Source organism: Hemibagrus wyckioides, linkage group LG19 (assembly GCF_019097595.1).
Source record: "Hemibagrus wyckioides isolate EC202008001 linkage group LG19, SWU_Hwy_1.0, whole genome shotgun sequence".
Taxonomy (NCBI): domain Eukaryota; kingdom Metazoa; phylum Chordata; class Actinopteri; order Siluriformes; family Bagridae; genus Hemibagrus; species Hemibagrus wyckioides.
The window spans coordinates 23,496,870-23,504,094 of record NC_080728.1 but is presented as its reverse complement, the minus strand read 5'-3'; the positions used below and the strand labels follow the sequence as shown (position 1 = coordinate 23,504,094).

The 7,225-nt window shown below is 47.4% G+C and overlaps 1 pseudogene; it reads left to right on the top strand.

Moving 5' to 3' along the window:
- The window catches only part of LOC131369931 (scavenger receptor cysteine-rich type 1 protein M130-like), a 36,501-nt pseudogene that overhangs the window by 22,017 nt on the left and 7,259 nt on the right, over positions 1-7,225 (top strand).

Here is a 7,225-nt window from a genome sequence, read left to right as displayed (position 1 = left end):
TCTCTCTCTCTCTCTCTCTCTCTCTCTCTCTGTCTCTCTCTCTCTCTCTCTCTCTCTCTCTCTCTCTCTGTCTCTCTCTCTCTCTCTGTCTGTCTCTGTCTCTCTCTCTCTCTCTCTCTCTCTCTCTCTCTCTCTCTCTCTGTGTGTCTCTCTCTCTCTCTGTGTCTCTCTCTCTCTCTCTCTCTCTCTCTCTCTCTCTCTCTCTCTCTGGGTGTCTCTCTCTCTCTCTCTCTCTCTCTCTCTCTCTCTCTCTCTCTCTCTCTCTGGGTGTCTCTCTCTCTCTCTCTCTCTCTCTCTCTCTCTCTCTCCCACTCACTGTACCTTTCATAAGAATTCTTTACTTCCTGAAGGAGGACCCTCTCTAATGAGGAAAGACATAAAATGTAAAAGGTGTTCCCTCAGTAGTTCTTTGGGTACGTAGGGATTTTTACTTCCTGTAAGGGTTCTCCTTGGTTAAACACTCTCTTGTAGGGTTCTACACAGAACCTCTAAGGTGAATTCTCACAGCAACAAGCCAATAAATCTAATAATTCTACATCTATTCTCAGATCACAAGACCCTTCAGCGGATAGTGAGGACCCCACACACCCCTCACACACACTCTTACACACCCCCCACACCCCTCACACACACTCTTACACACCTCCCACACCCCTCACACACACTCTTACACACCCCACACCCCTCACACACACTCTTACACACACCCCACGCCCCCACACACACTTATACACACCCCACACACTCCTCACACACACTCTTACACACACCCCACACCCCTCACACACACTCTTACACACCCCCCACACCCCTCACACACACTCTTACACACCCCACACCCCTCACACACACTCTTACACACACCCCACACCCCTCACACACACTCTTACACACCCCCCACACCCCTCACACACACTCTTACACACCCACACCCCCACACACACTCTTACACACCCCACACACCCCTCACACACACTCTTACACACCCCACACCCCTCACACACACTCTTACACACCCCCCACACCCTCACACACACTCTTACACACCCCACACACCCTCACACACACTCTTACACACCCCACACACCCTCACACACACTCTTACACCCCCCCCCACACCCCTCACACACACTCTTACACACCCCACACACCCCTCACACACACTCTTAGACACCCCCACACCCCTCACACACACTCTTACACACACCCCACACCCCTCACACACACTCTTACACACCCCACACACCCCTCACACTCTTACACACACCCCACAACCCACACACCTCTCACACACACTCTTACACACCCCACACACCCCTCACACACACACTTACACACACCCCACACCCCTCACACACACTCTTACACACCCCTCACACACTTACACACACCCCTCACACACACTCTTACTCACACCCCACACCCCTCACACACACTCTTACACCCCCCCACACCCCTCACACACACTCTTACACCCCCCAAACACCCTCACACACACTCTTACACACTACACACACCCCACACCCCTGACACACACTCTTACACACACCCCACACCCCTCACACACACTCTTACACACACCCCACACCCCTCACACACACTCGTACACACCCCCCACACCCCTCACACACACTCTTACACACACCCCACACCCCTCACACACACTCTTACACACCCTACACACCCCTCACACACACACTTACACACCCCCCACACCCCTCACACACACTCTTACACACCCCACACCCCTCACACACACTCTTACACAACCCACACCCCTAACACACACACTTACACACCTCTCACACACACTCTTACACACACCCCACACCTCTCACACACACTCTTACACACCCCTCACACACTCTTACACACCCCTCACACACACACTTACACACCACACACAGCCCTCACACACACTCTTACACACCCCCCACACACACTCTTACACACCCCACACAGCCCTCACACACACTCTTACACACCCCTCACACACACTCTTACACACCCCACACAGCCCTCACACACACTCTTACACACCCCACACACCCCTCACACACACTCTTACACACCCCCCACACCCCTCACAGACACCCTTACACACCCCCCACACCCCTCACACACACTCTTACACACCCCTCACACACACTCTTACACACCCCACACACCCCTCACACACACTCTTACACACCCCCCACACCCCCCACCAACCCTCTTACACACCCCCCACACCCCTCACACACACTCTTACACACCCCTCACACACACTCTTACACACCCCACACACCCCTCACACACACTCTTACACACACCCCACACACCCCTCACACACACTCTTACACACCCCACACACCCCTCTCACACACTCTTACACACCCCCCACTCCCCTCCCACACACTCTTACACCCCCCCACACCCCTCACACACACTCTTACACACCCCACACACCCCTCACACACACTCTTACACACCCCTCACACTCTTACACACCCCCCACACCCCTCACACACACTCTTACACACCCCACACACCCCTCACACACACTCTTACACACCCCACACACCCCTCACACACACTCTTACACACCCCACACACACCCCTCACACATACACTTACACACACCCCACACCCCTCACACACACTCTTACACACACCCCACACCCCTCACACACACTCTTACACCCTCCCACACCCCTCACACACACTCTTACACCCCCCCCCCCCCCACCCCTCACACACACTCTTACACGCCCCCACACACACTTATACACACCCCACACCCCTCACACACACTCTTACACACACCCCACACCCCCCACACACACTCGTGCACACCCCCCACACCCCTCACACACACTCTTACACACACCCCACACCCCTCACACACACTCATACACACCCTACACACCCCTCACACACACACTTACACCCCCCCCACACCCCTCACACACACTCGTACACACACCCCACACCCCTCACACACACTCTTACACACCCCCCACACCCCTCACACACCCACTTACACACCCCCCACACCCCCCACACACACCCTTCCACACACCCCACACCCCTCACACACACTCTAACACACCCCACACACCCCTCACACACACTCTTACACACCCCACACACCCCTCACACACACTCTTACACCCCCCCACACCCCTCACACACACTCTTACACACCCCTCACACACACTCTTACACACCCCACACACCCCTCACACACACTCTTACACACCCCACACACACCCCACACACCCCTCACACACACCCTTACACACCCGTCACACACACCCCTTACACACCCCACACACCCCTCACACACACTCTTACACACCCCTCACACACACTCTTACACACCCCTCACACACACTTTTACACACCCCTTACACACCCCACACACCCCTCACACACACTCTTACACACCCTACACACCCCTCACACACACTCTTGCACACCCTACACCCCCCCCACACCCCTCACACACACTCTTACACACCCCACACACCCCTCACACACACTCTTACACACCCCACACACACCCCACACACCCCTCACACACACCCTTACACACCCCACTCACCCCTCACACACACTCTTACACACCCCTCACACACACTCTTACACACCCCTCACACACACTCTTCACCCTCCTGCCATCTGGAAAGAGGTACTGGAGCATTCGGGCCTCACAACCACAGTGTGTAACAGTTTCTTTCCTCAAGCCATCAGGCTGCTCAACACCCAGGACTGAACTGTTCAAAACTCTCTCTCTCTCTCTCACACACACACACACACACACACTCTCTTTCACCTGTGTGGACACACACACACTTATATAGCTTATATTGTTGAGTACTTATTGCACTACCTCAAACCCTGTTATTATTTCATTTCTCTGCTATATTTATGTTTATGCCTATTTCTATTTGCACTTCCTCAACCGCTGCTACTCTGTACATCATTTCATTTTTATTCTATTTAATTTTTTACATTTCACTACACATGTTCTTTATCTTTCGGTGCTGTGTCCTGTGTTTTTGTGTTGTCTTTTTGTACCTACTGTTCCTGCACTGTCTTGTCTTTGTTCTGTTTGCACCTAGTTGCACTTTATGTGTCTAGGACAAAACTTCTGTCCTCGCTCTGTGTTGTTTTTTCCTATTTGATCTTTATGTTGTATGTTTCTGTAGCACCAGGTCCTGGAGAAATGTTTCATTTCACTATGTACTGCGTCAGATATATGTGGCTGAAATGACAATAAAGCTTCTTCAATCTTGAATCTTGAATTTGTGTAATGGTTTATTCAGGCCTGCTGTCATATTCCAAAAATTCTTTGCAGAAATTCCGTTCCATACTTCCTGTCACGTTTGAAATGAGTTTTTCACCAAGTTCCCCAATGGTTTTGGATCGTTACGGTTCCTTAAGCAGTTCTATTTGGAGCTCTTCCTGAAAGAAAAACACTGAGGTGATGAGGTTAAATTAGAAACCTTAAGGTGTTTACAGAGAGAGAAGCTGAAAACAAATGAATGCAATCATGATATTTATTAGGATCAGTGGATTAAAATATAGGATAAAGGGATTAGGTGAGAAATATAGAATTCATTCTCTTCACACTCCATCACAGAAGTTGTGCTCCATACTCCAATCCAGTAGGTGGCGGAATTTACACCTTAAAGCTGGCTTACCAACCGCCATTTAAACAACAGAACAGAACTCTCCATCACAGTAGGTGGCGGTATGAAGCTATGAAGTTGGTTCGAAACCCTCCATGAAACCAGAAGAAGAAGAACAGCTGTAAAGTTTATGGGACCATATCAGCGGTCAGGAACTTATAAAAATGGGAACAAACTGTGAGAAAGTCACTTCCCAAGACTCTGATATCATTCCTGCTGAGTTAATCAGAGCACCGACAGCTCCGTGGATCACCACGCCGGCAGGGAGGCGGAGAAGGCGGTGTAGGGAGAGGAAACAAGAGAGAGGCTGATGTTCTAGGATACAGACCAGGATAAGGAGCAACCTGAACAAACCCTCTCTGTCTGCATCTTCCTGATAATGTACGGTCACCTGCACACAAAATGGAGGATATTTTATTGAGCTTATTTTTATTATGATCCCCGACACGGATATTGAGTTATCAGTCACTCAGATCACCATGACGACCGAACAAGGGACTCCTGGAAGAAGATAGGGGGCGCTCTCTGTGTTTACATTCACAATGACTGGTGCACTAATGCCACAGTGTGTTTGTGTTTTTATTTATGGCTTTATATATTTTATCACTTCTATAATTTCTCATAATTGTTATATTTAGCAGTTTATCAGTAATAATAATAATAATTAATAATAATAATAATAATAATAATAATAATAATCCAGCAGCATCCTAACAGCGCCCTCAGCAGGTCAGTTAAGAGAATAAACACATTTCATGAAACAGAAATCTCACTTTGGAAATGCTTTACTGCCATCTAGTGGATGGAAAGTTTTAATGTTCTTAATCAACAATAATAATCAATTTTTACAATTATTATTGTTTATAATCCTGAAAACCAGAGTAAATGTGTGTATTTAATAATAAATATCTAATTACAAGTGAAATGGTAAAAATTCTTGAATATAGTCAGAATTTGTAAAATGTCAAAAAATTAAAATTATTAGTGAAAACATTTATAAACATCAGTTTAAGTCTAACAATGGATTAAATCATGTTATAATGTTGTATTGATTCATATCTGGTATGTGTGTGTGTCTGTGTGTGTGTGTGTGTGTGTGTGTGTGTGTCTGTGTGTGTAGAAGGGATGTTTAGCTGATGTAGTTACAGTGTGGTTTATCAGTGTGTGTATCTGCTCTGTGCAGCTGTCAGGCATTAATGCTGTATGACAGCCGAGTGTTTCCTCTCTCTGAAATCAGTGTGTGATGTGATCGACTCTCATCACTCACACACCTCAGAGACAGGAGGCGGAGCTCTGTTCATCAGTCACACACCTCAGAGATAGGAGGCGGAGCTCTGTTCATCAGTCACACACCTCAGAGAGGAGGCGGAGCTCTGTTCCTCAGCGCTGACGTTATTTTGATATATATGGAGAAAGTGAAAGATGCCTCGTCTGATTTGTTATTGAGGCTGTGTGATGATTTCCTCTCATCTTTCTAATAAGGTAACAGTGAGTGTGATTGGCTGTCTCTCTCTCTCTCTCTGTCTGTCTCTCTGTAGGGGGCTGAGTGAGGAGATACACTTCTCTCAGTCTCTCTGGGTGAGTGGAGGTGAACACATCGTGTACAGTGAGGAGGGAGATGGAAATCTGTCTGACTTTTATTCTTCTCTCATCCACACTCACACTCACAGCAGCTGGTAAGTTCACACTGATTATTCACACCAAAACATCACACACTTCTCACTTTAACAGTAGGGACGAGTTTTAATCAGGAAATGTCAGAAATTTTCCTGGACTGATTGTAACTTTATAAACAGTGAAAGTGTTTGATTTTTATAGAATTTAAAAAGCTGTACATGAGCGTACACACATCATCCTCAGGGTTTGTTCTGAGGCGTCACTTATACAATCAGCTCCAGATTAATGTTTAGAGTTTAGACATGATTTATTGTGAGGAAAAAATAACTTAACTAACAGAAGATAATGTGTGTGTGTGTGAGAGAGAGAGAGAGAGAGAGGGAGAGAGAGAGAGTTGAAATAAAATCTCTCTCTCTCTCTCTCTCTCTCTCTCTCAGACAGTGTGAGGTTGGTGAATGGTGGAAGTCGCTGTGCTGGGAGAGTGGAGGTTCTTCAGGATGGTCAGTGGGGAACAGTGTGCGGTCGTAACTGGGATGAGGTCGATGCTGCAGTGGTGTGTAGAGAGCTGCGCTGTGGGGAGGCTGTAAACGCACCACAATATGGTCACTTTGGACCAGGATCAGGACCAATCTGGATGGTTTATGTGAACTGTAGAGGATCAGAGTCGACACTGAAGGACTGTGGGTCATGGGGGAGAGGGGAGAGTTACTGTAATCATTATGATGATGCTGGAGTCACCTGCTCAGGTAAACTTCTGTATTTAGAACAAACACTGGAATTAGTTATGTTATTATTATGATTAAATTGATGGATTTGAATTATACCATGAAATAAATGTTATTAAAATTATGATTTCATTTAAACATTTTTAAACAATATTTTATAACATTTAAATGATTTCTTGATATTCTGTCTTGTTGAAAATTTACACA